Source organism: Macrobrachium rosenbergii, chromosome 18, assembly GCF_040412425.1.
Source record: "Macrobrachium rosenbergii isolate ZJJX-2024 chromosome 18, ASM4041242v1, whole genome shotgun sequence".
NCBI classification, from domain to species: Eukaryota; Metazoa; Arthropoda; class Malacostraca; order Decapoda; family Palaemonidae; genus Macrobrachium; species Macrobrachium rosenbergii.
This window is the reverse complement of record NC_089758.1, coordinates 161,162-178,533: the sequence shown is the minus strand read 5'-3', so window position 1 is coordinate 178,533 and position 17,372 is coordinate 161,162. Positions and strand designations below refer to the sequence as shown.

General features: G+C 44.3%; 1 long non-coding RNA gene across 1 annotated transcript in view; it reads right to left on the bottom strand.

The window, feature by feature from the left end:
- LOC136848009 (uncharacterized) overlaps nt 1-17,372 on the bottom strand; it is a 53,079-nt gene that overhangs the window by 19,800 nt on the left and 15,907 nt on the right. The window contains exon 2 of the long non-coding RNA XR_010855900.1: nt 9,242-9,368. This is a non-coding gene — a long non-coding RNA (uncharacterized lncRNA). The remainder of the gene's footprint in view (nt 1-9,241; nt 9,369-17,372) is intronic.

The following is a 17,372-nucleotide window of genomic DNA, read 5'->3' as shown; positions in this document are numbered from 1 at the left end:
TATTTAGAGGTGCTGTACACGAACCCAAAAAAGTGCCTTGAACAGCAATACCTCCTCTGTAAATACACCTCGAAGGAACTTGCATGACTGGTCGTTCCTTTGGAAAGTAACTAAAACCATGCTGGAAAAACCAAAGAAGTATGGGGATGGACACTTCAAGTTATTCAGTCTCAATGTGTCCAAGAATAACAACCAATCTCCAGTTGCTTATGGAGCTAGGAAAGTCAGAGGTAAAATCCCAGTGAATTACCACCTGGTCCATTTCATTCCCTCTATTTTACAACCTCCTGCTAAAGAGTGAGAGACTTCTGGTGGAGATGGCAAAGGAGCAGCTATAAGAGGTTAAACCAGTGGAGGGTAACCAAAAAGGAATCATAACTCTCCTTCACTGCCTCCACCATGTAAGGTTCTGCTCATAAGTCTCTCCAAGAATGCCAGGAAGCTTGCAACTGGCCATCTACCAGAACCTGAGGGCTGAACTTATCCCCGAAAGTTACATATATAACAAGACTTGTACTAATATGTCTCCCTTATCGCCTTAATCTGTGCAGCGTAAGCAGATAGAAGCACAAATGTTCTCACTTCTTCCAAACCGAGTTAGTATAAGCATGAGAACATTAGCCTGTTAGCATCAGAAACGAGTTAAAAACTAACTCTTCCTCGTTAAACTCCCCGCTGGTGCCAAAAACCCTTAAAGCTGGCTTCACAAACTCCCTAGGCTGGAGCCAAAAACACACTAAGCTGGGACCTCAGCCTCTCCAAGCTGATGCAGAGCAGAGGCAATACTCTGAATACAAGTTCAATACAAGCTAAAAAACTTCAACAATTTAAAATGAGACAAAATTTCAGCATGTCCAAAGCACTTGTCAGTCTCGAGTTTGTCTCTTCACAGGAAAGAGAAAAGAAACGGAACCTTCTACCCTGTATTAAAGAGGCAGATTCCATGCAACTTCATAAAATACCAGAAGACAAGCTTTGTGCGCCTAAATGAGAAAAAGTTGTGAAATGCGCTCTAATTGAAGGAGAAAGCTTTTCTCTTCTCCAAATACTTAAAGGGCGCTGAAATACTTGAAGACAAGCGAGACCTATTCTCTATGTGGCCTCTTTGTTCAATTAAATGAGGATAGTGGAGTGCAACACTCCAGCAAACGCCGATCAAACCAAGATTCTCCGATTCAAACTCTTCTTCTGCCAGAGGGCAACAGGAGGTGACAGCTGCTGAGTAATACATCTCATCCACACCTCGATGAAAGGGAGACAGTCTGAAGCAACTCAGCCGAGTCCACATGAGTCAGCTAAGTGAAAGAAAATGAGGCACCAAAAGAAAATGAGAAATTTTGGGAGGCAGGGAGAAGAGTTACAACAACTCTCCTGCCTTGTCTGAAAACAAGCCAACAAACTTGAGAGTATTCCCATATGACACATCCTTTGAAAGCTATGTAGCTGGAATAATATCTAGCTTGGAAACAACAGAAGGTACTGTAACCATGGCAGATTTCAAAAGAAAAACGTCAATAAAGGCAGAAGTCAGAGATTTGCCGATAGCTGAAGAAAAAGCATGCAAAGAACAAACAAGTGCATTTTGATGGAGAAAGAGGAATAGGCTGCAGACAAGGATTTAGAATAAGCAAAAGATGAGAGATTGATTAAACAACTGACTGAGTCTACACCAATGTTTCCTTTGGTAGCCTTCATGCGACACTCCAGAAAATCATAGAGTGCTCCCCATTATTCTAGAAGATTCTGAAGCTTTCTCATGAAACTTCCAGCAAAGTAGTATAGGTGGAGCCTAGCATGAAATTCAGCCAAGGCTGTCCCATCTGAGATTTTTCTCATAGGGGTCCCAAATTGCCGAGCAGCCATGTCCAGAGAGAGCAACATCTGACAAAAGTATATCTGCAAAATGAAAATTTGTATAACTTTATTGAAGTTCCCTGATATTAAGGAGAAATGGGGAACTTTATCACAATAACCACTTAGTTCGATAATCAAATATTACAAATGACAAACTGGCTTTTACTAAACGCCTAGGTTTGGAAGTCGAACTAATGGTTGGGAACCTTATCACGGCTCCTGCCTAACTAACGAAACGTAGAAGTTAAGCTACTACCATTCAATAGTGCAAGTAGCCCAACATACCTACTAAAGTTAAAAAATAATCAAAAACTAATGATTTTCAAGAACAAAAATGTCTAATATTATTACTGCCACATAATTAAATATAGGTTGTCAGCCAAGAAAAGAGAGAAAAATGATATTTTAATAATAAAATAAGGTTTGTTCATACTTACCTGGCAGATATATATATAGCTGTATTTCTCCGAAATCCGACAGAATTTCAAAACTCATGCGGTCACACGCAGTGTGGCCAGGTGGTTAGTACTCATTCCCTGCCGCTGGGAGGCGGGAATCGGGAACCATTCCCATTTTCTATTCAGATTTTCTAGTGCCACTGTCTCAAGAGGGGAGGCGGGAGGGCACTAAAGTATATATATCTGCCAGGTAAGTATGAACAAACCTTATTTTATTATTAAAATATCATTTTGTTCATGACACTTACCTGCCAGATATATATATAGCTGAATCCCACCGTAGGAGGTGGGAAGAGACAGAATAGGATTTAGGAAACAAATAAATGTAGGCGATTGACGCCTTGGTTCCTTACCTGTTAGCATAGCTGACTTCGAGGTTATCTGTCACCCAAGCCTGCTTCTGCTTATCCAGAGTCTCCAGCAAGGTAGGGACCTATAAAGCTGGAGAGATCCAGATGACCTGTCCACGGGGGCGTGACCACAATAGGACTAGATCATGCGACCATACAGAGAGGGAGAAGGAGCAACGACCAACCACCTGACCGCCCTATCTAAGGTAATAAACCTAGCATAGGCTAAAAATTGGGACGTCCATCTCAATGGCCACCCAACAACCAAAAATAAACAACAAGATTAAAAATACAACCTAACCCCTAAAGGATAGGATGAGTATTGCCTTCTTCTCCCAACATTGTGTCTGCGAAAATGTACGGTCCCAGCGAAGAGCAGTCTTCAAATGTCGATCTTCACATCCCGCAAGTAATGCGGGCGAACACTGAATTACTTCTCCAGAAGGTAGCACCAAGAATATCATTCAGAGACATATTCTTTTTGAAAGCCACCGAAGTCGCGATAGCTCTAACTTCATGAGCTTTTACTTTCAGAAGTCTCATGTCACCTTCTAGGCAGGAGGAATGAGCCTCTCGAATAGTATTCTTAAAAAGAATGCTAAGGCATTCTTGGACATGGGAAGATCAGGTCTCTTCACCGAACACCACAGATTGTCCGATGAGCCTCTAGTTTCTTGGTCTTGGCTAGTAGAACTTGAGAGCCCTGACTGGACACAGGACTCTTTCTGACTCTTGCCCAAGCATCTCCGTCAAACCTTTGATCTCAAAAAGATTTGGGCCAAGGGTTTGAAGGATTTTCGTTCTTAGCTAAGAACAAAGGATTTAGGGAGCATACAGCATTAGGACCCCTAAAGCCAATATGTTTTGCTAATTGCTTGCACTTCACTAATCCTCTTAGCTGTCGCCAGAGCCGTTAGGAAGACAGCTTTCTCGCCACGTTCTTGAGGGAAGCCAAGACAGAGGTTCAAAAGTACTAGACATAAGAAACTTCAGGACAACATCCAGATTCCAAGAAGGTGTCCTGAGTTGAGGAATTTTGACAGTCTCAAGGATCTCAGTAGATCGTGAAGATCCTTTGTTGTCGCACAAGTTCAGGCCTCTGTGCCTAAAAACTGCCGATAACATACTTCTATAACCCTTAATAGTCGAGACTGCCAGTTTATTCTTATGCCTAAGATAAAAAGGAAGTCAGCTATTTGTGGTACAGAGGTCGTGGTCGAGGAAACTCCTTTACTCCTGCACCATCTCCTAAAAACAGACCACTTGTACTGGTAGACCGCATTCGAAGAAGGTCTCCTGGCATTGGCGATGGCCTTTGCCACAGCTCTCTAAAAGCCTCTTGCTCTGGCCAACTTTGAGATAGTCTGAACGCAGTCAGACTCAGAGCGGAGAGGTTTTTGTGGAACCTTTCTGAAATGCGGCTGCTTGAGAAGGTCCACCCTCAATGGAAGCGTTCTTGGAAAGTCCACCAGGAAGGACAGGGTCTCTGGGAACCAATCCGCTGCTGGCCAGAAGGGGGCTATAAAGTCATCCTTGCTCCTTCTGACGTTGCAAACTTCCTTGTCACTTCTCCCAGGATCTTGAAGGGAGGGAAAGCGTAAAGGTCGAGACCTTTCCAGTCCCAGAGGAGGGCGTCTATGGCTAACGCTCCTGGGTCTAGGACAGGAGAGCAATAAAGGGGAGTCTTGCCGTTTCCTGGACGTGGCAAAGAGGTCCACTAGAGGACGTCCCCATATTCTCCACAACTCTAAACATACCTCCTTGTGAAGAGTCCACTGGTCGGTAGCAGCTGATTTTGCCGACTGAGAAGGTCTGCTCGGATATTCTCCACTCCCGCAATGAACCTCGTGAGAATAGTGACCCTTGAGCATGAGTCCAGAGCAGGATCTCCCTCGCTAGGAAGAACAGGAACGAGATCGAGTACCCCCTGTTTTTTGAGGTATGCTAGAGCTGTGGTATTGTCCGAATTGACTTGGACAATTCTGCCTGCAACTTGGGCTTCAAGAATTGAAGAGCCAGAAAGATAGCACCCAATTCCTTGAGATTTATGTGCCAGGACACCTGTTCCCCTCTCCAGGTGCCTGACACTTCCTCCCCCTAGTGTTGCTCCCCATCCTTCCCTGGACGCGTCAGAAAAACAACACTAGGTCGGGGCTCTGAAGACTCAGAGAAACCCCTTCTGCAAGCTTTAAGGGGTCGAACCACCACTTCAGATGATCCTTGATAAAAGGAGATATCGTCAAAATCTCTTCCAGATTCTCCTTTTCCCTCCAGTTCTCCGCCAAGAAAAACTGGAGTGGTCTGAGATGGAGCCTCCCCAGGGAAACAAACTTCTCCAGCGAGGAAATGGTCCCCAGCAAACTCATCCATTCCCTCACCGAGCATGTTTCTTTCCCTAGAAAGGACGAAACTTTTCTTAAGCAAAGCAGTTGCCGTTCTCGGGATGGAAAGGCTCTGAAAAGCCACTGAATCCATCTGAATCCCCAGATAGACGATGGACTGCGCCGGGATCAGATGGGACTTTTCTTGGTTCACAAGAAGTCCCAGGGACTTCACAAATTCAGCGTCAAAGGCAGGTCCTCCAGACACTTCTTCCGAGAAGAGGCTCGGATGAGCCAATCGTCTAGGTAGAACGACACACCTAACACCCGCCAGGTGAAGCCACCTCGCAACGTTTTTCATGATCACCGTGAAGATCATGGGAGCGGTGCACAAACCAAAGCAGAGAGCTCTGAACTGGAAGACTCGTCCCCCAGCACAAATCTCAGGTACTTCCTTGATTGAGGATGAATGGGAACATGGAAGTACGCATCCTGTAAGTCCAGAGAGACCATCCAGTCCCCTGGTCTTAAAGCCCCTAGAACCGACTGGGGCGTTTCCATCTTGAATCTTTCCTTGAAATAAAGTGATTCAAGACGCTTACATCAAAGACCGGTCTCCACTCTCCCGACTGTTTGGGACTAAGAAAAGCCTGTTGTAGAACCCCGGAGAATCCAACTTCAGAACTTGTTCCACGGCTCTCTTCTCTAACAACTGCTCCAGGAGGTCCAAAAGAATCTGTTGCTTCTCTCGGTGGTAAGACGGCGACAGATCCCTGGGCGATGTGCAAAGGGGTGGAAACATGAGAAAGGGGATCTTGTAACCCTTCTCTATAACAGTTAGAGACCATGCGTCTGCCCCTTTTCTCCAGGCTCCCGCAAAATAAAGAAGCCTGGCTCCTACAGGTGTCTGGAGGTGAAAGGAGTCACTTTTTTTTCCCTAGGTTTAGAGGGGCCGCTCCTCTGGTGAAACCTCTTCCTCGCGGAGACGATCTAGAGGAAGAAGTTCCTCCATGAAAGGGCTTCTTCTTCCTGGAGGACAAAACTGAAGCAGAAGAAGAAGAAGGAGCTGGAGGACGTCTAGAAGAATGAGCCAACAGATCTTGGCGTGGCCTTCTCCTTAAGACTTGCGGAAATGTCCCGAATCAAAGACTGGGGGAACAGATGGTTAGACAAAGGGGCGAACAATAACTCTGCCCTTTGCGAAGGAGAGACAGACTTAGCTGTGAAGTCAAAAAACAAGGCCCTCTTCTTTAAGAGGCCCGCACCAAAAGTGAGACGCCAGTTCTTCAGATCCATCCCTAACTGCCTTGTCCATACAGTTAAGGACGCTAGAGAGCTCCCCAGGGTAATTGAATCCGAGCTTGAAGCTTAAGATCTAAGGCTCCCAAGCACCAGTCCAAAAAAATTAAACACCTCCATGGTGCGGAAGAGACCTTTGAGATGATGGTCTGTCTCTGACAAGGTCCAAGAAACCTTAGCAGTAGGCAGATGTGACCTTCTGGAATCCACAAGACTGGTGAAATCCCCTTGAGAAGAGGAAGGAACTCTAGGGCTGAGATCTTCTCCCGTCTCATACCACATACCAGCCTTGCCAGAAAGCTTGAGACGGAGGCACAGCGAAAGAGGTCTTGCCATGGGACTTCGTTCCTCCATCCACACGTTGACTTTCTTGAAAGCCCTCTTGGTCGCCAAACAGAAGAAGTCATCTTCAAAAAACCAGGAAGCTCTCCTAGCTTTGGAAGAAGCTAACTGAGAAGAAGGAGAGAGAGAGCTGGTTTAAACTTGTCCCCGAACAAGTCTTTAAGCAAGCCGGTCAAAACTTGATAATCGGAAGAAGAGGAAGCAGACGAGGGCTCGACGTCAGCAGGATCCGACCGCCAGAAACCTCTCCCGCCACAGCCGGAGAAGCAAACCGAGTCACCCAACACTTTAGGGGAACGAAGGCCTTGAGGTCCGATACGAAGAAGAGATCTTCTTTTCTCAGACGAAAGAGAATGCTCCGTAACGTCCTGAAGAGCAACCGAAGGGACGTCCTGAGGAGCGTCCTGGAGAGCATCCTGAAGAGCGTCGACACTGGCGTCACGCCCAAGAACCGGAAGAGCGTCCTGTCGGCGTCCTGCACAGAAGCGCCCTGAAGAGCGGCTACCGGCGTCCCTCGGGAAGAAGCTCGCGGCGTCATGTTGACGAGCGTCACGGCGAGGAACAAGAGAGCTAACAGGGCGACGACACAGGCGAAGGAGACGACGAAAGCGGAGCAGGAGAAGGAGACTTCGCTTGATCTTTTGACAGGCAAAGTCAAGTCCTTGCGACGACGAGGAGCAGAGTCCTTCTCTGCAATAAGAGAAGACAACTGCCAAAATGCATCTCCAACAAAACCTTCTTAGATGGAGAAGAATCATGTCTGGGAGGAGAGACAATCCTATGGGAAGACGATGGGCGAGGGGATCGCCTTCTTCTTCCTCACAGGAGCAAGAAAGGTTCTCTCCTTAGAGCGACTGGGGCGCTCAAACATCCTCATCAGACGAAATCCTAGTCCTCTTCTGCGGTGGAAAAGCTTCAAAATAACTAAGCGACGAAGAAGACTGACGAGAAGCGTCCTCTTGAACACAGCGCTCTTGAGAGGGGCGAGAGTCCTCTTCAGAATTCCACCCTTTGCGAGGGAGGACGCCTCAGAGGACGGCGAAGCAGTCCTGAGAATGCGGCGCTATACGATCTCTGGCAGCCTGGGAAGCGACAACAGGACCTGCCGAAGGGACGTCAGATCGGTGGGAAGCCCCGTAACCTTCTTGCGGCTTTCGACATGCCTTCTCCTGAGTCCTGGGAGTCTGACAGCGGTCCAGGCCTAGAAGCATTATGGGGCCGATCTGACGCCCCCTCCACAACACCGGGGAGCACTACACTTCACAGCACTTTGGAGAGATGTCACTTTGTTCTCGAGCGCACGGATAGAACTCATGATCTGCGCCAGGCAGAACCCTCCACAGACACAACATCAGGGCCCGAAGGCAAAACCACAGGGACAGGTGCAAAATCAACTACATTAGGGATTATCAGGAGAGGAAATAACCTGACTCTTGCACACACTCCTGGAGGAAGACCTCCTAACCCTGTCACGCTCCAACTTGCGAACATACGAATCATAAGACTTCCAGCTCGCATCCGATAAAGGTTCACACTCCTTACATCGATCATCTATAAGACAAACATGCCCCCTACACCTCAAACAAACCAGTGAGGGTCTACCAAAGCTTCGGTAGCCTCACCTTACAATCACTCATGCAACATGCACGGAAACTAGCAGAACTAGAACCAGACATATTTAAAGAGAGGTCATAAGCAAAATCCACAACAGTCCAGAAAAAGCGTGTGCCAATCCACAGTCCAAGAATCAAAACCAAAAGTCAAGAGAATACTTAAGTGGGAATAAGCAACGAAATCCAGAGGCGGAGGTACTGTAACAGATGTTAACAGTACCGGCGACAGAGAAAATCTGAATAGAAAATGGGAATGGTTCCCGATTCCCGCCTCCCAGCGGCGGGAATGAGTACTAATCACCTGGCCACACTGCGTGTTCCGCGAGTTTTGAAATTCTGTCGGATTTCGGAGAAATACAGCTATATATATATCTGGCAGGTAAGTGTCATGAACAAATGGCAGAGTATCAAAGACTAGCAAACCAAACCCAACTTCTGCCTTGTGGAGACACACCAGCTCCCAACTTTAACAAAATAAAGCTGCAAGTTAAAAATTTTGAAATCCAAAACATTCCACTGGGAATTAAACCTATGCACTTGCTTCTGAATTTAGTTCATCCATCTTGACTGAAATATGATCTTGTGAACAAAATTAGGCAAATGAAACACGGAACTTTTTCTTCCCACGAAGACCAGAAAGTAATTAGGAAAATAGCTGATGTATGATGCATTGTTGCCACATCAGTGTGTAAAGGATAAGAAATGAACCTAGGTAGTAGTTGTAAACAAAGAGATAGAGCCCTTATATTCTATCATTGTGCCAACATGCATTATCCTGGCTAACACCAACTACAAGAGAATTTTTTGAGATTGCTTGGTCTGTCTTACGGAGCCCTGGGTTGACCATGCGAGTAACTCCTTTGAGGACAAACAGCGGCTATGCTATCAATAATCAAAGATAAAAATTAAACCAAAACCTAATAAATTATCCAATCTTGAGGAATTTAAAGTCCTTAGCATCTATGGACAGAAAATGACAGTCTGCAAAAATTTATACTACTTACAGCAACTACAGCAATCTTCATCCACTCTGATCCAAAATCTATGCTCATTATAGTTACTCCAAAGCTACCTCCTACTACAGCTAGGACCAGGAAAATGGACCTTAAACTAGTCCCACCCATCACGAATCTGGAAGTAATGAAGCAGCTTTATTAATTATCGAACTATGTTTATTAATACCAATACTGTACATATTCACGAAAAATACTGAAAATATGCTTTTACATTTAACAAGTGCTCATGAAGGACAAAAGTATAAAAAATATAAATACCTAATTTAAGACTTACTTTTTAAATACTAACCTCTCCACTATATACTGTACCTTTTAGATTAAAACAAAAAAAGAGAACACTTGGTTTTCTTTGAATATCCGTCTTCTATCCATCTTCCCCCAACCCCCACCAGGGGACCAATAGATACAAACACTCGTAGCCGGTCAGCTTACTTCTGTTCACTTTGAGGTAGGGAGGGCAATTTATACAATGATGAGGCATTTAGAAAATAAATCTTTAGATTCAAGTATATTTTTTAAATGAACCTCACCTCTCCATTATGCAGCTGATTCCCACATTTGAAAAAGGAGGTGGGCAAAGTTGAAATCAGCCAACTCTTTAAAGACTACAGTACTTAGTAACAAAATATTTTGTACAAAATAAATATTTTAACCAGTGAATTCAATCCATAGGCTATGAACGCCACCTTAACAGGATTGTCACTCAGGTATGAGATCCTCATCATGAAAGGACACCCCCTTCGGCAGAAGGAGGGGTAGGGTTACCGTGTCAATGATAGATAACTAACAAGCTTCTCAAAAACCACAACTAGGTTTGAAAGGAAGTACTAGACCATAAAAGGCTACCTATCAATTCAGGACAATATCCCCTGCAGAAAAAAGAGTTAATGCTCTGCAACAATCGTATTCAATTTCCTCCTGGGTTATAAATCAAAGCAAATATGACAATTTTATAATAAAAAGTTTTATATATACTTACCAAGTACTATTGGTTTCATTTATTCGCAGTAGCTTAAATTCATGAGCTCTGATTTCGTGGTAGCGACACCGATGTTCTGTGTAGGTGACTAGTCACGCCCCCTAACGAGATAGTTAGGAACGACTTAGCAGCAGAGAATCCTCAGTCTGTTTACGCTTATGTCCATCAGAGGGGAGGAGGAAGGGCTCCAATTATTATGTAATTACTTGGGAAGTACAGGCAGTCCCCGGTTATCGGCGGGGGGTTCTGTTCTGAGGGTGTGGTAACTGAAAATTGCTGCTAACTGAAAACCGGCAATTTTCGGTCTTTCCAGCAATTTTCGGGACCTATCGGCGGCGATTTTCGGTTATCAACACCTCTGTTAGGCATGTATCGGCGCCGATAAGCAGAAATTGGTGATTTCCGGCGCCAAAAATTGCCAATTTTCATCGCTAGACAAGCGCTGTAAAACAGAATCACCGTTAACCGAGGCCGCTGTTAACTGGGGACTGCCTGTATATATAAAACTATTTTATTATAAAAATGTCATTTTTATATAAGTAACTTACCAAGTAATTACACAGCTGAATCCCACATTGACAGGAGGTGGGATACATGGACATATTCTACTCTAAAACATCAAGTCATGTAATGAATTAGAAATAGAAAGTTGCTACCAGAAGATGGCGAGAGAAGATTGACTTCCATGTCTTGCAATGGTCTCTGCAATACGTCTAAAAAATATCTTCAATGATAATCCTCCAGACAGCCTAGAGTCTGTTGTGGAAAGATCTGACTACCTTGGATGATCTCTTGAAGTGAGGTTGTCCGAGAACACACAGTGGGGGAGGATCCTGTAGAGTCCACCCACAACTGAGAGCGTTCAGGGACCATGATACGAGCTAGAATGGGGCTAAGTGGACAACGTAACTTGGAGTTAGCACGAATATTGTGTCGCTCCTTCTTGACTGTGATGAAGGGCGTGAAGAGAGGTAGTCCAGCGGATCTGTCTACACCATGGGGTCTGTTGCACATGCTATAGGGATGGTATGGACCACAAAAATAGGAAAATGAAGATCCCTTGAAGGAGCAAACAGGTCCAAGACAGGTCTGTCCCATAGATTCCACAGATCCCAGCAACCTGGGGATTGATGGTCTCCTTCTGACGTCTCAGTACATCTGATAGGGCTTAGTTCTATGAACCGATCAAGAGACTAGAAGACCTGATTGATCTGTCCACAGAAACAGGTCTCTTCCTATAGAAGTGGGGAGACAAGGGGTAGAGCCTTGCTTACATAAAACATTAGAACTGTGGTTTAGCCTGAATGTTTACCACCACCTAGGAGTGCAATAAGGTTAAAAAGCACTGGAGTTATCTGAAGAAACTTCCAGCTCTATGAGAAGGACCTGAAGAATCCGTCCTTCCGGGGATCACACCCGGAAAAAGCCCTGGTTCCTTAAGAAGACTTCCCAACCCATAACTGAAGCATTGAAAAGAAATCCAGGACTAGGCTCACGGATGAAGGAACTACCTTTCCAAAAGACTAAGTTCAGATGACTATAAGAACAAGGGCTCCAAAGAAAACTAGTGCTGTCAGGAGGCTGACATCTGGCAAGGATATGGAAGGGTGCTTCCTGCATCTCCAGTCCACTCAACAGCCTTGAAGATTAAAGGAAGAGGCTATCTGGTTCATCCTCTATCCGCTGTGGGCATGTTACGCATTGGTGATCATGCACTCGCAGCTAAAAGCAAACTAGTAGAAGGACATGTAGAACCACAGACAATCGTACAAACAAGCTGCCAACTCTGCAGACTTTATGTCAGTCAGGAGAAAATGTTGAAATCCTTGCAGATTCAACAAAAACTGAACTTGATCAAACTTAGCGTGGACTCAACGATACCGTCATACAATAACAAAGAAGTGCAGAACTGTACAGGTTTGGGCACTCAATGAATGTGCCAGGCACTAGGAAGTGATGCCAGGAGCTCAGGTAAGGTCCAGGAAAACAAGAATTGGCACCTTACAGGAAAGGTTGTTCAACCATGAACGAAAACTGCAAGACGACTATGAGAAGAAGAAGATAGTTTTAACTTGACAGGAAGCATATAACAGCAACTGTCAACATGTAGATCTTCTGCGGAGTGAAGAGCCAAGAAGCTTATGTTGTTCAGTCTTTGCCCAAAACCTTGGGACTGAAGTAAAATCCGAGGATGCATTTAGGTCTGTCCAATCTGACCAGCATCCCATAGGCGCCAGAACTAGAGTAGACTCACTACTAATGTCCTGGGCACGATGGGGAAAAAGAGGGTAAAACTCTCGGGCCGTCTGAAAACAGATTCTTGGCAGACGAGCTTTTGGCAGACGGAAAACTCAAAAACCTGAGATGCTGAAAGTCAACAGGGGACTCTGGCCAGTGTTCCTGATGTCAGTCCAGAAAATTAGGACTTCCAACAATCTTGACAGGGAAGTCTAGATCCAAAAAGGCACTAGAGTGAGGGAAGACAATGACACTTGTCTTGCTCCTTCTAAATGAAAGACAATTTTCCAACCTTGACAGATGCTTGGATGACGGGGAAATAGCCCAAACAGGAGCTCCTCAGCAACTCAACAGCTCTGACCCAGAAGTCTTGTCCGGAGGCGGACTTGGTCCCTGCTCAATGGGAAATGGTGCACAACACAGGGCAACAGTGTGTTCTTAAAATTCAGGCGCTGAACCAAAGAGGAACCAGCCGGACAGAGCAGGTTGGCGCTGGATTCCTGGATCCCACTACATGCTTGGATCCCTTGGATACCACTGTATGCTTGGATCCATCAGATTCCACTGGACACTTGGATCCATCAGATCCCACTGGATACTTGGATCCATCAGATCCCACTGGACACTTGGATCCATCAGATCCACTTGACTTGGATCCATCAGATCCCACTTGACTTGGATCCATTAGATCCCACTTGGCACTTGGATCCATCAGATCCCACTGGGTGCTTGATCCCAATGTACAATAGGATCCATCAGATCCTGCTGGACACTTGGATCCATCAAATCCCACTGGTCACTTGGACCAAACAGATCCTAATGGATGCTTGGAGTCATCAGATCCCTCTGTATGCTTTGATCTCAGTGGATCCTTTGGACAATGGGTGCATGGACTCTGTCCACTCTGACACTGCTAGGCACTCAGATTGAAAGAGCATTTGGCGCCAATACTGGCGCTCCACAACTGGAAGATATGCCACTTTGAAACCCAAGATATGACCAAAAACATCACCACCACCCCTGTCTACACAGGGATCCATGTCTGTCCACACTAGGATCCTGGAACAACAACGTTGATGCCTCTTGCATATATTTGGATCCGTAACTGTTCACACTGGGATCCATATCACTAGAGGACAAAGAATGCACATCCCTATGGACTATTTCCAATGGCTATCCGTCGAGACCTGCGGACAGCAGGATCGACTGAGGAGCAACTACCATGGGCAAAAACCCTTCGGACCCCCATGGACTGACAGTGTGCCTCCTCCCATGTTTAGGGGAGTCTGACAGGGACTAGGTTTAGGAGATCTGACAGGGCCGGACAGCCACATCCGCCACTACACATCCAGTAAAATGCCTTTCCAGTGGCTGTCTGTCGATACCTGGGACCGCAACAGGCTCAACTGAGGGGCTACTACCCGTGTGTAACCCCAGACCTCCCTGGGACTTCTAGTATGCCTCCTCCCAGGTTTAAGGAGAGTTTCTGACAGGGACTTTCCGTCTAGGAGCATCGGGGACGAGTAGACACCTCCTCCACTGCACAACATTTCACTATTCCAAGGTTAACTTCTGTTACCCCAGACACAAGACTGGCAATGGCATGGGAAGGAGCGCGAGGAGCCAGGCATGGAAGCGATACAAAAAAAGTTAGAGGGCTAGTAGTAGGAGAGAAAAATGGATGGGGGGTAGGTGCCAGACTACACTTGGATCCCTGGGCCACTCAAATCCACTGGCCGCTTGGATCCACTGGACGGTTGCAGGGCGCTGGGTGCTCCCAGGTGTAAATGGCACCAGGCAATTGGGCGTCAAACGAGCTGGTAGCTCATAAGCTAAGAAATCGGGGGCTGGTGAGTGCCCCTGGGCGTTTGGAGCTGATCCTCGGCTGTCAAGAACGTCAATTCCTTCGAAACCCCAGCGCAACCAAAATTAGCACAATTCTCTCCTACTACGTTCTGCCCTTACATTTTTTCAGTTCTCTCCAAAGGAAAGTGTAATAAGACAATTTTAATTCATTCTTGAAGTACTCAGAGTACTATCATACAGACAAATTTCAACTCCTAACAAACATTATTTGAGACTTATGAAGATATAGTATATCATTATTGGTCCTGTAGCGAAAGCAATGAGTTACGTATTATTACGCTACTTGATAAATATGGAAGTGAATGCAAAGTTTACTTTATCATATTACTCTGCAACACTACATTACTACATTACACGTCGTAGCGAATGCAATGTTTACTTTACCACGTTACAGTACTCAGTAACACTTTACATTGTTACATTACTTGTCGTACAGGTGAGTAAAACCAAAGATGTAATTTCACTACTGTAGCATCGAAAAAATCAGTTCATTGGCAAACGTAAATATCAGTTCGACAACGAACCAACATTTACATTATACAGTACAGTAAACCCTGCATATTTGCGGACTCACGTATTCGTGGATTTCTCTGTGGAACGTATCTACCCCTTATTTGCGGAAAATTCACCCTTTCGCGGTATTTTTCACTGAGAAATATTCACTAATTAATGTATTTTCATATTTTCATGACTAAATGCACATTTTGTGATAAAACTATTAAAATAATCAGGTATAAGCATTTTTAGAGGGTTTATCTTGTGTTTAAACTATCAAAATAGGCAGTTCTAAGTGTTTTTAGAGGGTTTTTAAGTATTCGCGGATTTTAGCTATTCGCGGGGGGTGCGGTACGCATCCCCTGCAAATACGGGGGGTTTACTGTAGTACGCCACTCTGCAAAGTGGTTAAACAATTAACTGCAATTTTCACTGTCAAAGCAAAAAACTGATATACCAGACTCCATTTAGTGACAACAAAACAAGGAAAAAACTCATCCTGAAGTTTTCAGTTGAAGCTACTCGACTTTCGGCTTGAACACCAAAGTCTGATTAAATAACCGGTGAAAAAAGAAAAGCTGCTGCCGACACCTGATGTTAACACCAGACGTCACAAAATAAGACTGAGGATTCTCTGCTAAGTCGTTCCTAACTATCTCATTAGGGGGCAAGACTAGTCACCTACACAGAACATCGGTGTCGCTACTGTGAAATTTGAATTTAAGCTACTGCGAATAAATGAAACTAATAGCTATGTAATTACTTGGTAAGTTACTTACAGTATATAAAAACAAGATTACCATGCCACTGAGTGACTTCAATATCTTATCCAAGGATCAGTTTTTTAAATTTAAAAGTTGTAGCCACTGCTCACATGTCCAGTGGCTTACCTTCCACAAAGGGGAGCGATGATGCCGTAAGGGACCATTATAAAGTAAATGACTTTCTACCTTATGATGGAAGGGATTTGCTTCAAAACTTTACCACTTATTCTACAACTAATACTGAAAATTTCCTTATGGGGAAATTTAGAAATTCAACCTTTAAGTTAATTAAAATTCCCTTATGGGGAAATTTAGAAATTCGACCTTTAATTAAAATTCCCTCATGGGGAAATTTAGAAATTCGACCTATAAGTTAATTTTTTTTTGCAGCTGAAAAAAGCATGACGTCATTTTTCAAAAATAGGGGAAAAAAAGGTTACAGTAAACCCCCCCTATTTGCGGGGGATGCATACCGCACCCCCCCAGCAAATAGCTAAAATCGGCTAATAATTAAAACCCCTCTAAAAACACTTAGATATGTCTATTTTGATAGTTTAAATACAAGAAAACCCTCTAAAAATGCTTATACACTGATAATTTAATAGTTTTATCACAAAAAGTGCATTTAGTCATGAAAATTATATGAAAATACAGTAATTAATGAATATTTCTCAGTGAAAAATACCGCGAATGGGTGAATTTTCCGCGAATAATGGGTAGTTATGTTCCACAGAGAAATCCGCGAAAACGTGAGTCAGCGAATCGTGAGAATGCGAATACGGGGGGTTTACTGTACTCTCAAAAATGATTTTACTAACACAAAAATAATTATACTGTAGTTATACTACATTCTGCAGAATTTTAATTGAATTTGGTTCAGTTTTCCTGGAGAAATAAGCATTTAGTTTTGAAAAAAGTAAGTTTTTAGAAAACAGCAAAACAAAAAGATTTTGGACCTTCAAGAATCTTGAGACAATCAGGACATGTTGAGCAAGTTATCCCTTTAACATTCTCTAATGCCAGCGCTACAGAGAATGGGATATCTTACTGAGTGACACAAGTATTTTTGTACATGTTTTTTGATATTTTTTTTTGTTTACAATTATCTTACACTTTGTCATTGACAGTGCTGTACAAGCGATGAACCAATTTACACATTCTCTTTGGCAATAATGCTTAAATATGTTTATTTACATATAAAACAGTCCCAAAGAATCGATAACTCACTTGCACCAATTGAGAATTAGCTATACCGACATTTTTTACAAGTTTTTTTTATAATTTATTGTTCACAGTGCCATACATGCTATGTGGTAACAGCCTTGGGAAGTCTGTGGTCGCAAAACTTGTTGAGGACTTTCCTTACTATGCAGAATGGCGGGATAACATATAGAGCCTTGTTTGACCAGCCCTGCAGCATGGCGTCCGTTGCCCAATCTAGAGGGTCTGGGACTCGGGAACAAAATAAGGGAAGACGATGATTCTTGGAGGTTGTGAAAAGATCCAAGAGTGGTCTCCCCCACAGTTTCCACACAACCGTGCACACCTGTGGATGAAGAGTCCACTCTGTGGGGAGTGCCTGATTGCGATGCCTCAACTCGTCTGCAAGGACGCTGAGCTTGCCTTGGATGAACCGGGTTACTAACCTGGTCTGATTGCAGTCTGCCTCGCTGAGGGAGAACATGCGAGTCCCCCCCTTGCTTCTTTATAAATGACAGGGCCGTGGTATTGTCTGAACGCATGGTCACTGTCTTGTTGTAGACTTCTGATGCAAAGT